General features: G+C 48.0%; 1 long non-coding RNA gene across 1 annotated transcript; it reads right to left on the reverse strand.

Annotated features, from left to right (window-relative positions):
• Positions 1-1,084: 1,084 nt before the first annotated feature.
• LOC308200031 lies at positions 1,085-17,384 on the reverse strand. The gene is made up of 6 exons (XR_013955180.1): positions 17,025-17,384; positions 16,473-16,768; positions 14,270-15,171; positions 11,336-13,041; positions 3,168-7,683; positions 1,085-3,063 (listed from the first exon to the last, which is right to left on the reverse strand). It is a non-coding gene; the product is annotated as an uncharacterized lncRNA (long non-coding RNA).
• Between the last annotated feature and the right edge of the window lie 1,275 nt (positions 17,385-18,659).

Here is an 18,659-nt window from a genome sequence, read left to right on the forward strand (position 1 = left end):
ATGAAACCACACCCTTGGTTACACTGGGGTTAGCTTCCAGGCCACTCTTAGTCATCAGGGCTTGCAACGTCCCTCCCAGAAGCCACCCCACAAACTGTGCACCACAACACACGATAATCTCCAGCACTTCTGCTCTCTCAGCATGGCCCATAGACTGGATGGAGGGCTCTCTGCATGTCAGCCCCACTAGCTCCCAGCCAGCCGGGGGGCCCGGAGCTTCTCCTACCATGAAGGACCCTTCCAATGCTCCGTCCATGCACTCAGGCATGCAGTAGGCAAGGAAGGCTATCGGATTGGGGCTGTCCCTGTACAGCACAGCAGCTGCATCTGGCCGTGGAGAGGTGAAAAGTGATCTCCTGTACTCAGTGAGTTCAAACATGATAGCAGACAAAATACGAGTCTTCAGAAAAAAAGGCTAACTCCGGTGACTGCAACTTCTGCTGCCTAGTAAGATGAGCTAATAAGTTACACAAGAGGAAGGGGGTGGCAGTTTTCAACTTTCACCTTTGGAGAACTTCTGCAATTTTGCCAGGGAGGATGTCGGCCCCTTTGAGAAGCGTCACCTCCCGTAGATTTGCACAGCAACTCCTGAAGAGCTTACGGGAACTTTTAGGAAGTAGCCATGAACCACATAAGTGGTTCCCAGCCCAAAGCTGGCTGAATGGCCTTGCTTCTCCTTAATCATTAAGTCTGTGGCAAGGCCGCTGCACAGGGCATGGCACCACTGTCCCAGGTCAGTAAAACTCATGTGTCCATAGATTTATCCAGGCTGCTTAGGCTGCTTGGAGCTCTGGAGTCCAGCCTGGCAGAAAACTGAATTCCACAAGAAAAATGAATATTTTTTTTTGCTCGTTTAAGCTACCACAAAACCACACCCATAAAACTGTAACTGATCTGAAGCCTCCATAAGACAATTTTAAAATGCAAGTTACTGGAAGCTTAGGCATTTATCATACTGCAAGATGTCATATATGTTTCAGAACCATGGACACAATTAAATTTTCAAAAACACGAGTAACTAAAGACATTCACCTCCAGAAGGCCTTTCCTTCCTGACACTGGGGGAGGGAGGGGGGTGGGAGGAGGAGGGGAAGAGAACAACAAAATAAAATACAAAAAAAAAAAAACTCTAACAGTCTCTTCTTTAAAACATTTCCAGAAAACAAAAAGCTTGAAAGATTATGCAGGGAAAAAAAAAAGGAGAAGAAAGGAAAGAAAAAGAAATAATTTTAGTTGAAGAGCAAAAATCTTGAATAATTTCTCAAGAGTCTTTTAGTGGAATCCAATAAACACATTACCAAATTACACTGTATATTTTGCTAGGCTAAGTTATCTTTGCGTGTATTACAGACACAGCATGAAAAAATAAAACAATAAAAAATATTAACCTTCTTCGTTTAACTCAGTGGAGTTATAAAACATCTAATTGGATAAACTACATTTGACATGAACAAATGGTGATGTTTCCATGTTAAGTTGTCTTTTTTGGCATCCTGACAAAGAAAAGCTTAAAGAACCATGATTTTTGTTTCCTAAGGGCAAGTTCTTTTATTTTTATAAACGCAGAAATCAATACTAAAGTATGAGCATAAACACTTTTAATTTATGAACTGTATACTTTGAGCAAGTTTAATAGTTTAATCTTATGCATGTTGTTATAAGAGTGTTTATTTTTGATGTACTCATAGGACCGCTTAATGGAAAGTACTGCATTAACACATAAAGCAGCTGAAGCAGCCATGTATGTAGAAAAAACAAAAGAGGAATAGTTAATATACAGCAAAATAAATACTGTACAGATTTTTTGTAAGCAGAAGAGTACCATTAACTTGAGGGAAGGCATAACCCCAAATAGGGAACCTGCACTGGTATCACCCCTGGGCAGAAGACCAGCAGATGTGAAGATCCTTTCTCTGACTAGCACTTGGATGTTTCTTCCTCCCTGGCAAGCACTTGATACTCTTCTTTTTCCCTTAAATAGTAGGGCTCAGGACTCCTAAGTTTAGATACATGGTTTATGTGCAGTTTTGTACCCAACTCTGAAGATGCGTCTGGTCCAGCACGTCCCCTTTAACACCCTGCTCCAGCGCCTACCTTTGAGCTGCCTCGTAGATCTGCCAGGCTGGGTGAAGCTGGGAGCACGCCAGGAGGGGTTACACGTGTTGATATAAGCTGACCCAGAAAGGGCTTACCAACAACAGCGCTTGTCTATAAAATTATCACTCCTGTTCGTCTTACAGAATAAGGAGTGGACTTTTATGAGACTAACTGCAGGGTGAATCACTGCTGTCCATTATTCACAGCTGAAATGTGATGGGACCTGCTGCTGCTTTTAGGGAAAGAGTGGCTTTTCCCACCATGCCCAAGATCAGATCTGATGAGGATTTTCACAATGCATATTTACCAAGCAAAGCTCCTTCACTCTGTAGCATAGCCATTAGGTGCAGATGGGCTGCTGGTTGCCATGCAGATGATAACATTCCAGGGAATTTCAGTTAATATTAAATGGAAAGTGGCTCAGTTTGCACATCTTTCTAGAAATGGCACAAGAATTATTTTGAGCATCAATATTGATAATAATCTGAATGTGAGGCAAAAAATAAACACACATGGCAACAAGGAGCACATGTTGCGTGGTGAGTCCAATAGCCGTGAAAAGACTGCAGCATCACAAAAGAGGAAAAGCAGGACATTTAGAAAAAAAACAAAAATCAAATTCTGCCTACCCAACCTTGCCAAAAATAACACCAGAGCCAACTCTTGGTAACTACATTCTAATCAAGACCATGCATGGATGACCAGATTGCAGAACGTCTCTATAGAGCCACAAATATTATTTGCCAAGTCCACGTACCTACGCAGGCGAGCACCACCAGCGTGAAGAGCGCAGGGCAGAGCGGGCAGACCCAGGGCTTCTGAGCTGTGGGTTGGGTGCTAGGAGTAGCCAGGGGCCGGGAAGGGGTCTCTCAGCACCCACTGGCTATGGAGCGCGGGGCCGAGGCGAGCCCACGCTTGCACTGTTGGGTGTGGGGATTTTTCCGCTGGTGCTTGATCCAATTTGGCCTATGGAAATGTAATGAGGCAAAGCAGCAGGTGAAGAGGCTTGTTTTATAATGCTAACTCAGAACCCACATCACACACACAAGAGAAAAGTGATGTTCACTCACCCAGCTGCTTCAGGCGAGGATGAAGTGCTCGTGTTGGATCAAACAGCTTGCATGACTCTCACCTTTCTCAAAAGAGTCTAACTTCTCCAACTGATTATGCAGTCAATAGTTAATGGAAAATCATATAATCTGAAAAATGATTTCTATGCCAGCCAAACCAACCTCCCTGATAACCTGCTGTGTTCTCTGAGTGCTGGCTTTCTTACTCCTATTTATCAGGAGAAAATTAAATTTTCAGGAAAGCACATGCACTGTATTTTTCTTTGCTCATTTTATGCTAGCAGTAGCCTGACTTCTGTTAGGCATTCCCTTAAAATAGAGTCAATCAACGCATTACAAAAGACTATCATTCAAACCAAGGCATGGCATTAAAGACTAGGTGGGTGTGGTGTCCTACACATCCTCGGTAGGATGGCCTCACGTAGGCAGGCTGCTCATTTATTTAATTCAACAGGCATGTGCGTGTACACCTGAAAACAAAAAACCTCGACTATGTTCTAAAAAGGCTTAAAGCAAACAGAACCCACAGCAGATAGAATTAGGAAGCATGATCTATGGCCGTTCAGGAGTTTGAACCAAGGGAAGATGTTTCTTCCTTAGCCCCCCACTGATTGCACTCGGCATTCATCCCAGTGGAGCCCACGTTACGTCCTGAACTCGTCAGTGAAGAGATACGACATGTTCAAAACTAGTGAGTAATTGAAGGAGCTGGGACAAATTCTGATCCCTGAGAGCTGGTGGCAAGCCCTCGCCTTCCCCCTGGGCCCAGCCTGCGGCCTGGCAGCCCGCTGACCCGCTGCGCTGCGGGGAGCGCCCTCGCTCCGTGCGCACACAGAAGGGACGGACGTCAGAAGCCAGCCTGGAGCGTACAAACAGTTCGTACATCACTTAGCAGAGGGAAGGAAAACAGTCTGTGAGTAATGGAAGTCCTCGAGGAAGGGAAAACAGAGAAGGGCGCTGGCAGAGAAAAAGTGAAGCACCGATGAGAGCGTTTGTGCTGGCCACGGCCTCGGCTCCCTGTAGGTCTGTCCCGCTGTGGGAGGCGAGAGGAGAAACGGCCGCGTGCTCAGCTCGCTGCCTTCTGACTCAATGCCCAAGAAACCCACATCAGCTTTAATTTTGTTTGCTTGCTATTTCAGCTAGGGGCATTCGTTTTGCTTCGCTGACATCAATGCAGCTTGGTGTCTGTGGATGCGCCTTTGAAGATCTGGACCCAGACCGTTGTTTCTAAAATGATTCTCACAGATAAACCTCTTCTAATAGCAGTGAAGTGATTATACGATTATTACAACAACACAGTCGTTGCCACAGAAATAAACTGCAGGTCATAACCACAAAACTAAACAGCCCACTGCAAAGGAAGCTGTGACAGGCGCTGCTTTGAAGAACTGCTTTTTTGGCTACGGGCAGCGAACCAGTTCCTCCAGACCCACTGAGCTACAGGGCATCATACAGCAGCCCCGGTTTGCATTTCTACAGACACGTGCATGTCTCAAATCACTTTAGAAACAGAGAGGGTCTCATACTTGAGACATACTTGGCTTGAGGTCAAATGGTAGTTTTGTCATATCAGGAACCCAAGGGGGACTTTCTGAAGAGCTCTTGCTCTTTACAGCCTCTTCCACTGATGCTGAAATATAAGCCCAGGAGCCCACAGTTGCCGAGAAATCTCTTCTGTAGTAACAATATGCCTGCATGAGCACGACTAAGATACCTTATAGCAAACCTCATCCTTTCAGAAGATTCCCTTAGGCAGGAGGATTTTTTCAATGACCATAGCCCTGGAGCCTGTAGCCATGTGGCACCATAGAAAGCTATACAATGGCCAAAGTCTTAAGTGATCTAGGGACCTATTTTAAATGGAGAAAACAGAAATAAAATGAAAAAAAAAAAAAAAAGAAAAGAAAAAAAAAAGAAAGAAAAATCAGTGTGACTTAGTTCTTCTTGCATGGCAGAACAAATCAAAAACCCCAAAACACATGGCCAAAACAAAGAAACAAACAAACCCCACTTACAATCAATTAAATGCAGATTTTGAGAAAAGCCATCTCCCAATCTCGCTCAGCAGGCCCAACGCACTGTCAGCACTGAGCCGGGCTCCTTACCAGAGATGCTGCAGCACGGAGCGTCAGGGAGCACAAGCTGGAGCTTTCTGCTCTGGCTGCTCGGGGCAGAGACCTCTTTGGCACCCGGTTGAAAGACACAGCCGCTGTGCAATTTAGAAACGAGCTGCAGAGAGGCCCTCACACCCATGCATGCAGTTTTGCATCTGGTAAAGCCCGAGCATCTGGTGAGAAGCAGCGGGTGCAGTAGGTTTGCACAGTGAGAAAGAGGGCCTCTTCCCAAAGGGCCCCTTCCAAAGGGCAGACGGACACGTCCCCCGAGCTGACTGCCTCAGGCAAACAGCAAGCCACACTGGTGGCCACTCAGCATCCAAAAGCTCACATCCAGGGGACGCAGCAGAAAGTGCCCGCTGCTTCTTCCCACCCTCCAGCTGCTCTGCGGGGACAGCCCGAGCCCTGCCGTGCGGCCCTCGGGTGACACGTGTCACCAGCACTCAGCTAGGGCTTTAAAAGTTAAATAAACAGAGCAGGAGACTGGGGTTGATTAACTGAAGTACAGGGAACACGAGAAGCTGGTTTGCTAGGGAGAAAAGCTCTTGTGCTGGGATCTCCAGTAATTAGCAGCAACAAGACCTACAGAAATTTATGAGGGAGAGAGAAATATCAAACCCTTCCTGTTTAAATCTTCTCTTTTCACGTGTTTTGCTTGGAAGGCCAGACTGGGCCTTAAATACAGAATAGATTCCCGCTCTGTGGAAGTCATGCTCTCATTCCAAATCAGATGGCCGTGGATCAATGCTAGCCTCTCCCCACAGACGTGGGGTTAGCTAAGGACTGTGACAGCTCAGCACTCCCCGCCGCACACCTGAAAGGCAGGCAGGCTGCTGCCGGCAGAGCCTCCAGGTCCTGCTTGCAGTGCTAAGCTTCCAGGCAAAAAAACCAAGATTTCTTTCCTGTTTACTGAACAGCACGACTCAGTCGTTATTTAGCAATTTCAGCGCAGCGCTGGCTCACGTTGCCCGGTTATGGGTCCGCAAAGGAGCTGCTGAGCACTGTGCTGAGCCCGCCGGGTTTCGCTCCGCGCCGGGCACCAGGAGCAGCGCCGACGTTCCCTCCTTCACCTAACAAGATCCCCAGGCAGAGCTGAAGCCGTGACCCAGATTTTGATGGCTCTCCAAGCTGTGTTTATGTCTCTTCGGCATGGCTGTGATTACTCTTTTAAATTGCAGATAAACTACAAATTAAAGAGAACCCTGGGCTTTTTTTTTTTTTTTTTTTTGGTTTAAGTGCCTTCAACTCTGCTTCACTGACCTGCTTTTGTCTTTGCTGGCTTTGTTGGATGTTTCAGAAACAAATTTCAACCAAAATTAAGACTTGCTCAAATTGATGGCAAGCCCTGTCACATACTTGCAGAAGTGATGCCAGCAGACCCGCATTAATTTCATCTGGAAGGAGTGTGCACGCCTCATCCTGACTGAGCACACAGAAGAAAAGCCCCAAAGCCTGACCGCCCTCCACTGCAGAACTGATATTTCTGCCTGCGCAGATGCTTGCCCCCGACACTGTTGTGGGGAGCAGGCAAGGGCTCTCTGGAGCCTGCTGAAGCCTTCTTCACATTAAAAGAGCAAATAAATGGGTAACCATTAAAGTGTTGTTTTTTTGTTTTTGTTTTTCTTAAATAGCTCTCCCAGCACCTCGCTCCATGCATTTCAGCACAGCTCTGAACTGCTATTTATTTACACTTACTGGAAAAGAGACAGAATTGTAATGCTTTAATTTTTTAAATAAATATTTTGTATTTTACACCTCACGTTGCAGACTTCTTTCGTGGCCTCACCCAGAGGCTGCAGTGCAGGTTGAAGGTATTTGCAAGAATACATTTTTGTAACAACACATTTTCCAGACCAATTTTAGAAATACCTGTTGGCACTGGCAATCTGCAGACCCCCTCTCATCTGGCCACCAACTGCCGTCACCACATGTTCCAGAACAGCCCGGTGGGGGCCTGGCAGCCTCAGCAGGTCCCTCAGGTGTGGTGTGAAGCCACCTCCTTGTGGGCATGGGGAGCTATCCCCGAGCGGGGTGCACCTCTCGAACTCACAGCCAGACAGAAGAAGAGCAGCAAAGCTTTGTCCAGGGGGGGATGTGAGTTTTTCAGCTCTTCACTGAGAAGTTTGGGAACTGGTGCTGGTAACGAGGTGGGTATTACATTTCTCTTGTTTTGCAGAGGCTTGTGAAAGCCGGGCACTGCTTGGTGCAGCGGTGCCGGCAGCGCTGGTTTCAGCATGCTCACGATGCTGCCTCTTGTTAAAGCCAGTGCTGCCCTGCTTGTGCAGCCTGAACATGGCCACGCTGCTTTCAGCTGGGCTCTGGTCACTGCTCTGCAGAATAAAATGCCTGCTCCTCTCAGCCACTTGCATCAGCAGCTACTTCTGTCCATCTCCAAAATCCATCTGTAAAACGACACGGTTGATTAAATGATAAAATCCAGCTTTTTTCCCAGTCACCCTGGTGGCACTATCAGACTGTTGTGATGGATGTGACCACGGTGCCCTTTAAGTCCCCCTCCACTGCAGCTCATCCCCACCAGTGCGTGTAGCCCCAGCGCTGCTCCCCACCCCGCCCAGCTCCAGGCTGCTCCTCTCCTCCAGATGGCACAGACCAGGGCTGTGATGCCGAGCAGATGATCTTTAAAATGTATCTCGTTCGATTTGCATCCTCAAAGGTCTGTGAGAAATGTAAATCTGTGTTTTGGAGAAAAACGAAAAGGTCACTTCTGAAGCAGCTCCTGTCTAAGCACATGTGACAAAAGGCAGGGAAATGGAGGGCCGGGTTCCCCATTGAGGTGTGGAAACGCATTTTCCCAAACTTTGGCAAGGAGGTCTGGCAGCACAAACCAGCACGAGCCGGCAGAGCCGCAGCGGTATGGTGAGCACAGACCCCAAAAGGCCCCACTGTTTTGGCTGTGACCCCGAGTGCTGTTGCCTCCTTGGCCAGGGAGGGAGAGGAGCGAAGGAGCTGCCAGCTGAAATGCCTGGGGATGATGGAGCGTTTAATTAAAACCGCAGCACGTGCACATCAGCTCACGCCGTGGGCTCTGAAGGGGACAACGGGGGTAACTCGGCCTTCAGATCAGAGATGCCCAAGAGAAGTGATACTAGCAAGCCAACTACCAACCGGCAACACTTGCAGATGCCCTAGAGGCGATACAGGATCCTGTACGTTCTTCTAAGTTAGTTTCACAGAAATCCCCTCGGTGATGCCAATACAGCAGACCGAGTAGCACTGGATCATCCTTCATGGGCGCATAAATATGCGTTTCGTTCGCTGTCACATTTAGTGTCGGCAATGATTTCACGTACAGATGTAGATCAGCTCCCTTTTAATCACATCCTGCCACCTTCTTCTAGCCATTCAAATTTATAGCAACATTAATAGCTCAAAAATAATAGTGTTTACTGAATACGAGATTTCAGTAAATTAGGAGGAAGCAACAGTTCCTAACAAAGAGTCAAAAAATCAGCAAAGCTTGAATGAATGTAAGCTTTTTCACCCTGATTAACACATCCTTGACTATTGGCAGAAAGTTTCCAATGCAGCTGTAAAAAAACAATTCCATGGATTATGTCATATCGATTCAAAGCAAAACTCAAATCCAGAAAGAAAGCAGAAAAGCATTCCCTATGTTCTTACAGAAAATATCACTGCTTCAATTAGGTGCTACAGAAAATATCATTGCTTCAATTAGGTGCTACAGATGCTTGGAGTAAACATATTTTCCACTGGTTTTCTTAGAACCATACCCACTTAAATCTCCAATATTCTTCTGCAGGTTCATTTTTCATCCCAGCTTAATACCACGCCTCTGGGTGTTAGTGGTTAAGTGGATACCGCCAAGCAATTCAAGCCAAGAAAAGCTGGGATAAGAAGGGAAAATATGGTCTTTACATAGTAAATAAACTTTTCAGCCTTAATGTTATGGCTGCTGTCAGCATAACTCGGAGGGGAAAAAAAAATAATCCAATGCTAGTTCATTTCTTGGACTATGCAAATGTCCAGTTCTTCAGTTTTCAATCTGCTCTCAAGCCAATGGAAATAACGCACATAGAACTGGGCATCCAGGCCTCCAATAAATCTCATCTCTGTGTGAATCACTGAGATTCAGACTGAAAACAAAACCAGATAAGACATTTCAATATTTCAGTAAATACTTTTTTTTTTTTCCCAGTAAAAACTTGAGTTCTAGGGAATCTAAATGTACTGCTGAAGTAGCAAGCATGTAGCAGTAACGTAGGGATCAATACCTCCAGCATCTCTACTGGCATCTCATGGCTGTGCCATGCTCCCCACGAGCACTGTCAGCAGTTGCTGCCATGTCTGCCATTATCTGTCAAAAGCACGGGCGGTGGGAAAGGAGGGGAAGAAATCAGTGGGTTTGTAGATGTTACAAATGCAGCTTGCTTTAGAGCTGAAAAATGCTGGCATATGGTACGCAACATCTGGGAGAACGTTAACAGCCAGATATAAAATTGGTTCTCTTTATTTCTCTTTATTGGGAAATATTTGGTTACAGTGTGCTGTAATAAGATCTATTTCCTAGGCTTGTCTCATAAATTTAAACCTCAGAGCAACATTTATAAACATTACAACCTATCAGTTGTTACTACAGTGCAGGGCTGAATGCAGATCAGTCACTATGCATAAATATGTCATGCACAAGTGTGTCTGCAACACTTTCCCAAAGAAACCTCTAAGAATTTTTTTAAGGAGGCTAGCCGAGAAAGAAGAGATTACATGAGCATACCCCATGCAAACAAATGGTTTGACCTTGTAGCAGTAAACATAGGAACAGCTCCATTAATCACTTTAAAAATAATAATTATAAAGGTTCCCTGTATGGGGAAAGGAACCGAATCTTTGTGTTGCTGTTTGGCAGCATGAGGCACGTCGGGGAACATGAGCCGTGGCCAGCACCACGTAGCTCTGCACCCCTGCAGCTGCAGGCAGGAGGTGCCAGCGGGGCCGTGCAGGATGAGACCCCGTCGGGTCTCGCCCAGGCTACCCCAGGTGGCTGCTCAGAAGCTGTCAGTGCTCAGCTGGGGAGCAGGGCTGAGGGCAGCACCGGGCTCATTCCTACAAAGCCATGCTCGCAGCAGTGCAGCACGCTTCCCGCCCACACCTTGCCCTTTCCTGTAGTTAACGCTGGTTTTGGAGTAGGTGGGGAAATCCAGGCTTCCCTTCGTGACGGCTCTGACAACTGCCACAGCTGTCCCCAGCCCCACAGGGATGCTGTGCCATGCACATTTTGCTTTCCAGCAGCTAGGCAGGAAAAGCACAGATCCTCTCTGTTTAGGACAGCGGGACGGGTCTGCTCATGTATTGCAGGAGAAAACAGCAATCACGAAAGAAAAGCTGCTCAGCCTCGCAGTGGGATCCTTCCATGCAGCTTTCCAGAGCCTAAGAAAAATGAGCAACCCCACACAACTCACTATGCCAACAGCTAGGGTAGCAAGGATGAGCTACCAAGAGTACTGCTGTACCCCTGACAAGCCTGGCAAATATTCCCATCAGAGGCATGGGAGTACGGGACCTGGAGAGGTCCTTTTGGAGGCCGAATCCCTCCTTAACACCTCCCTTCTCCTCTGCCATTAATCCAGGCGAGGAGCTGAGGGCTGGAAAGCACAGCCTGCCTCACCCCATCTCTGCTGGCAGCCTGGAGCTGGGTGCCAGGGGCTGGGTGCATGCAGGAAGGCCAGAATCGGGGCTGACATTTATTGCAAAGCACGTGGAAATCAAGTCACTGCTCTGTATGTCTAATTTCATGCGCCTGAGTTTGAAAGGGTTAATTCACCATGTTATTATTTCCTTATTTGACTGCTGATTCACCAGTTCACTAAACGGGATATTAAAAAAATAATAATAATAATGCCAAAAGCAAGGGCAATGATTCATCTTGCACAAGAGGCCAACGCGTTCGCTGGGGTGCGGACTCTGCCCGTGGAGCCCAGCTCCGTTACCAGCGCCTCGTGGATGACGGGTGTGGGATGTCTCGAGGCCGGGCGCTGGCAGCCGCGCAGCCTCCAGCACCCAGCTGTCCCCACCCACCTCATGCCGCGGTGTCCTGAGGGTGGCTTCACAGAGAGCAGCACGGACGGGACGCTCTCCCAGGAACTGGTGGCACCTTGGATCGGGGGCATCTTTCAATGAGCCCTTGTGCGAAGACGTCACAAATTCGTCAGCCAAGCACAAATTCCATGGAAGGGGATGTCTTCTACAAGTGCTCTATGAAGTAATACTGGAAAAAGGAGGAAAGAGCCACTCTCGGTCCCACCCTTATTTTGGTTCATAATGAGAAGTATATTTTTGCCTGCGCGTTACTGGCCGTGGCTTGAGGCCTCGTTCCTGTCGCCTCGTAACAGAGCGGCTCCCTCTGCAGCTCGCTCTCCTGCTCCCTGCCAGCGCGGGGACTTGGCTGCTGAGTCCCAGCAGCAGCTCCGAGCGATGCCAGCAGCCAGCCCTGGCGGTGCCACCTGCAGCCCCCCAGCCCTGCGTGGGGGCCCCCCCGGGGTGCTCCCGCTCCAGAGGGTGCCGTGATCCACAAGAGACTGAGCGAGATTTTACCTCCCAGCCCCAGGACAGGACACGTCTCTCTGCTGAGGTCTGGTGTTCTCCAGAAGCTTTCTATAACCTTCGGCCAGCTAAACAGTTGCACGTGAGGAGAACAGAGAAAAGAGCCCAAATTTACTTTTGCTAACATTAGCAGGGTCTGCAAGAAATGCAGAGGCTGATGGGATAAAAGAAGAGTTATTTTAACAGCAAAAACGTGTTTTCTTTGGCCTACATGCAGCCGAGAGCTTTCCAGGTGCTCAGGCTTAAACGAGCCTATAGATCTAGAAAGGCATCAATTATTTAACAGGCACAAAAGGAGGCCCGAGGAAATGATTCCTCCTTCCTCCTATTCAGCGTGTAAGCGTGGCCTTCCCTGCCTGCTGCACCTCAGTAGGACTTTTCATCTGCTCTGAAAGACTTATTTTCCCCTTCGCTTCCTTCCTGCTGAAGCCCTCGGTGTCGCACAAAGCCTTGTTGGTGCTCCCTCCGCAGGAGCGCAGCGCTGGGCGAGCCCCCTCGGGAACCGGCTGCTCTCGCCTCGAGGACGGGGACAGATGCTCGGGGACAGATGTACCGAGCACCTCGCCATGCTGCAGCACCCATCCGCAACGGCAGGCTCGTCTCTGTCCCTGCTACGGCACCCAGACCCCAAGCTCCACCACGCTGCCAGCCCTGGGGCCACCGCCTGGGCACCCCCCGGCCCGCTGCATCCCCCGATTAGAAACACGAGCAATTCATCTCCTGCCTAAACGTACAGCAAATGCTTCCTCTTAGGAGATGAACTGCTTGGAGGGATTGCCCTGGGAAATTAAGAGCTGTAACTATTTCCAGAAGCCGACACAGGCTGCTCCCGGGGCAGCTGACTCAGTGCAGTCGTTCTGTAAGCGGTTTTTCTCAGCTGCGGACACCAGGGTCCCCAAAAGCACCTTTCACCGCACAGCATCTGGGGTTTCCTGCTGGTGGGGATGAATGCAGCCGGGAAGGAGCGGGGGAGCTAATGCTTACAGCAGAGCAAGAAGCCAAAAAGCAATCCCTGCATCACCACAAAGAAACACGATTAACAGCCTTACCCCGGGTGGCAGATGAAGTTAACGAGCCCACGCCTGGCATGCCAGGTGGCTGTGCCAAAGGTCCCTCGCCGATGAGGAAGCCAGTAATGGACCTGGTAGAGGGGGCTTTCTGCAAACACGAGCTTTCTGCACCTGGAAGAAACAGGGGCAGGTGGACGATGTCCTTCATGTCCAGACAGCGTGTGCCTTGCTTGCCCTCGTGCCCCGTGGTGTCTCTGCCAGAGCTGGGGACGGCGCTTGCTCGTATGGCTCGCAGTGAGCATGGCTCTGGGATGAGCTTCATGCTTCTCAGCTTAACACACCTGAGAGTTTCCAGAGCTCAGGCTTGCTTGTAGCCCAGGCAGGTAAGGCTGCGGAGCAGCCTGAAGCCAGCAGGAAATCCTCACATCACTTTCTGCAGAGGGCAGAGCCGTCGTTTGACACTGGGAAAGGAACAGAAAGTGCGTGGCCAGCTGCATGCACGTCTGCCAGCTGTGCGTTTGACAATTAATGCAGGCTGGGAAGGGGTGCTGCCCAATTGCCATGGCCTCTGAAGGAGGCTGGTCTCACCACCTCTCTCAGCCTCTTCACCTCCCAAGCTTCTCCCTGTCCTTTGCTTTTTCCCCAACCCCCAAGTGAATCCTAGCCCTAACCTGGTATTTCTGCTTCCACACGCCACGTGTTTCACTCTGCCAAGCATGTCCCTGCCCTGTCTGCTGTCTCTCTGCAGCACGGAGCTGCTCCACCTTCACGTGATACCTCCCATAACAGAGCCCATCCCAGCCGAGCTTCGTGCTCTCCCCCCACAAACAGCAAAACTAAGTCGGTGTGGGCATCTGCCCGGCTTTTGCCATCACCACCGGCAGCCTCATAGTGTGCATTTTCCAGCTATCACATTTAATGCTGGCTGCTTTTTTTCACAGCTGATTGTACAAGTTGGGATTACTTCAACCCAGTTAATTAACAAAGAAAAAAGGAAAAGGCAATTTATCACAAATGATCCAGATGAGTCTTTTCTTATGCTCACTTTTTAAGGTCATGTTGAGCAATATTTTCTCCACACTTAACTAGGGTGGAAACAATGTAGATTTGAGAAGGATCCCTTACATCAGGCTAAGACTTACTGCAAAAGGCAGGCTTTGTGAAAGAAAGGAGCTAAAGTAGGGCAAAATGAAACAGGCAAAAGGGACATATGTTCCTCATCTACCACATAATTTTATAAGATGTTCTGAGTAAAATGAGCTTTAAGAGCTGGCTGCGACTACTCCTCCTAAGGAAGTTTCAAAAGAAACCAGTAGGGCTTCAGCTTTGTGTTAATCCTCTGTACAGAAACTTCTTTTATTTGCCATACCGATGGGTATTTGAACTCAGCACTTGGTACCTATTCAAGCCTCCAAGTGGGGCTGGAGTGGGGCGATGCTTGGAGCCTTCTGTGTGCCCACTGGACCAAGTCTGCTTTATCTGTTATGACCCAGGTGTGTGATTCCTGCTAAGGCAAAATAATCCAACTTTATCCTGTTATACAGCTCCGCTGAGCCACGGGGAACATCCTCCACAGTCAGTTTGGAATACCTCAGCACTGCATGCCGAGAGAATCCTCGCAACACCCCCAGCCAGCAGAAACAGAGCCAAGAAGAAGGAAAGGAAAGCGATGACGTGTCAGCTTGCACTCCCAGCATTGGACAGAAAAGCTCAGTCTTTACCTACCACCCAGCAGCAGACCTGTGACATGGAGAACGAGGTGGGACGCCTTCCAAGCAAGTCAGCAAAGTTGCGTATCCCACACTTCCAGCATGAGGTTTTCCACCTGCCTCTCACGTCCCACGTGCCCCTTTCTCCTGACCACGCAGCACCACGGTGATGCTTCCAGCCTCGGGGCTGCAGCCAGCAGAGACCGTTTTCGTGGGGTGCACGGAGGTGCTGGTTAAATACAGCTTGTTGCTGTTGTACTCTGCAAGGTGGAAACACACTGCACAGGGCGAAGCTGGAGCTGTTGCTGTGGTCCTCAGCCAATGCACTGACCTGCTATATCCTTCAAAGGCACTTACTCTTCATTTAAAACAGCAGTGCTTTCTTTAAGGCAGAGCTGATGACAGAGGAACAATCTGCCCCAGCCATTTCTATCACAGTCCTCACAGAATATTTTGGCTCAACCTTTGAATGTCTCTAGGGTCCCCGTGCATCTATTTGATCAAGCTGGCCTTACCAGACCTTAAGGTGGGCCACGGGTGACAGTTCAGGAATCACTCTTTTCTCCCATTCGAAGCTCCATCTGGCTTTGTTCTAAACCGGAACACAAAAGGTCATGTTATCACAACATTTCTTGAAGCATGAGAGTTCAGAGTATTCCTGGCTCAAATATTTCTCCTGGGGAATCACTGACAGGAACCCGCTCAGATGGGCCCTTGTGAAACCAAGCTTGGCGGCCTCCTGCCTCTCACTGCATGTGTGACAAGCCCCTAAGCCCAGTACCTACCCCGCAGCAGGCTGTAATCACACGATAACGCTGAGCTACTGCGGTTTAGCCAGAGCACTGGCACCAGGCCACTGTTGTAACAGCAGACAAGTATCAGCATTTCATCGACATTTCCCAGAGGAAACGCCTCGTTCTGATTTCCTTGATGGAGAATTGAATTTCCTTTCTCCTCCAAGTCAAGATTTTTTTTTTTTAAAGAAATACTATTTTTTGCTGAAATCACATCTTTGTCTGAGGAAATAGTGAGGGTGAACACCCAACAAGCTCTACTTAAGCAACTTTTCTGTGCAGTTTCTGCCACCAAGAAATACCAACCTTCCCAGCCTGATAAACTGTACCGTGTTGCCTTACTGCTCAGGCTTGACTAAAGTCAAGCTTTAACTGAGAAAAAGCAGGGAAATGTTATACAAGCACATGGGTACTTTGCTGTAACCAAGGAAGGTTCATGATCACATCTGGGACATGAAACATACACATTTTCAGAATTTGTGCTAGAATTTGTTAGCAAAAAATACTGACTTCTGTATATTCGGATCAGCCACGTGATACTGGGTGCTTTCAGGCTACAAAACAGAGAGTTCAGTGTCAGCTATTAGCCTGAAATGAAAGCAAAAGTGCTATAAAAGATCTCATTTCTCTAGGTTAAGTGGTGACTTAAGCAGAAACACCTACCACATTTGCAAGCAGATCTTTCAGAAGGATGGAAAGCAAAGGGAAGGATGGAAGAATAAGCATGGTGCTTATTCAGGTAGTACAGATGGCCCTTTTAATATACTATCATCTTTGTAAGAAAGACCTGGTTAAGAGGCTGCTTAAACAACAGCAGTTTAGGAAACTTGTGAGCTGGAAACAAACCTCAGCATTTGAGAATTATGTAGACGGCTTCCAGAGATCAAGGATGGATGCTGAGTCCTGGATATTTTGGCCACAAAAGGGTTCTCCCCAGTAACTTCTCAGGAAAGCCAGGGCCTGTGGACACCTATCAATCTATTTTGTTCCACTACCAGCCCTGCCCCACCAAGTGCATGGACAGTCACCCAGAACACAATGTGTATTTTCAAAGAAAGGTGATTTCAGATAAAGTTAAATGAAACAACGTAATAAGTACCTCCTTTGGAGCATGCTGCAGCAACACCACGAAGACTGGAAGTTCAGCTTTACATCAGGAGCGAGATCTTTGAAGTCTCAAAGGGTAGCATGGCAGAAAGCACGAGCTGCTGGCTATATACGGTGAGAGCCGCACTGGGGCAGCCAGGGCAGCGCACTGAGCCCGCTCCGCCACACGCTCCGGCACTCTGCCTCTACCTTCCCTGAGAAGTGGAGGTACAGAGTGCTGCTTTTGCAATATGTTTTTTATTAAAAAGTCTTCCACAGCATGTACAGCTTATCATCTTCTTTCGTGGCCTAAAAAACATTTCAAATGACGGTTTCCTCAAAAAATCAAACAAAAATTTGTATCGAGCTAGAGCTGGAAAATGATGACAGACTTCAGTGGGATTAAGCAATTTCTCCCCGCATTTTTGTGGGCTTAACTAAACCCAGAGATTACAAGGAGAAAGGAAAGAACCACCCCCAGATTTTCCACTTAAAAAAATATATATACGAAGAAACATTCTGAAAGTAGTACAGAAGGTAAACAGACTAGTTAAACATGACGTACCTTAGCCCTGACCTCCCGGTCAGCAACTTTCTGTTACTCCCATTCAAATCAGTTCCTGATATGGCTTTCTTCTCACCCAGCAGCTCCAGCTGTTTCTGCAAGTTTCTACTTTCAGAGCTTGTGAAAGAAAGCACACAGAAAGCAAAGTACAGCTACGGGCTGGCTCCATGGCCACCATGAGACCGACCGAAACAGCAAAACATCTCCAGCGCTGTGCTCACAGCAGCTCTTTATTGCTGAGCATGGCACAGCGCGGTCCCTGGGGAGCTCACCGCCCCTCACCAGGCTCAGAGATCTGCCCGTCAGTCACCCTGCCAGGGGAAAGAGGGGGCAGCAAGTGTCACCCGTAAGCAGGCTGCTTCTCCAACGCACTTCGGGGAAGCTGCAGTCAGTGAGTCAGCCGTAGTCAGGGGAGAAAAATGCAGGCATAGGTCTGAAGATGTCAGACGGACCGATTGCAGCAGCTCCCTAACGGGAACCTCAGATTACAGCACCTCACCTGCTGCTCCAGGAGCTCTGTACAGGCCCGCAGACAGCGGAGGCGGTTAGTTTGAATGCACAACGTGTACGACCACTAAGAGAATAAACCTGAATGATGCTGGATGATTTTGTTAGGTTAGGAGAAAAACGTTGTTGTCTGACACAGAAAACCATGTAAAATAAGATATGAAGTCTGCCAGGATGGATTTAGCTGTATTTACGGAGTGCCTGTCAGTGATGTAGGTACTGTCCAAAAGAGTTAAACAATACATTTGATCACTAGAGGGAGGACCAGAGATCAGCTAAAGTACACAAGGCAGCTTGTGCATTTTCACACAGAGGACTAGGGCTATGGTTTTAACGGTACGTATGTCTTGTATGCACATAGGGATTTATAAATGATTTTTACAATATAAATTACTATTGTGTGCACATGTGCATAAAAACGATGTGCTAAGTTCAGGCCTTGAAATTCACATGAGTGCTTTAGTTCTGACATAGAAGGGAAGGGCTGGCACTGCACATACCTCCCTATCCCATGTCCCACCACCACCATTGCCATCACCTAGTTTGTTGCCAGAGGTTAGCAGGAGAGACGTTAGGGCCACTGTTCAGCTTTTCAGCCACTCTTCCTTGGGTGCACAAGGTGGTCGACTTACACATTGCAGGCAGGAGATGCCACCAGCTGAGATAAATCTCACTATAAATGATACACAACACCTGATTCAACAGGTTCATTCAGCAAGTCTCGCTGGAAGCATGTCTGTGAAACAGTGTCTGGCTATAACAGCTTGCGAGGACCTGAACATCGGTAAACTTCCAATGACTCAGATAGTAAGTTAATAAATTCTAGGATATTAAACCAGAAATAGACTTTTAAAGAGAGAAGTAAGTAGCAAAGTTTCTTACACAGACAAGAAAAGAAGTCTACAAAAATTTTCTAACCAAGACTGGGAAGTCAGATCTACCTTCCCTCTTAAGCAGCAGGGAAAGAGGAAATAGATGTCCTTTTAAACAGAAACAAGGGATTGGAGTTATTAGTTGCTTGTGGCGTGATCACCAAAGAGTTAAGTACCAAAGGCCAGCAGATTTTCCAGGGTGTTTTGCATTCTGCAATGCTCAGACTGAGAGCGGTTGAGCACGCAAACACATCCC

Source organism: Anser brachyrhynchus (genome assembly GCF_964034855.1).
Source record: "Anser brachyrhynchus genome assembly, chromosome: 9".
NCBI lineage: Eukaryota > Metazoa > Chordata > Aves > Anseriformes > Anatidae > Anser > Anser brachyrhynchus.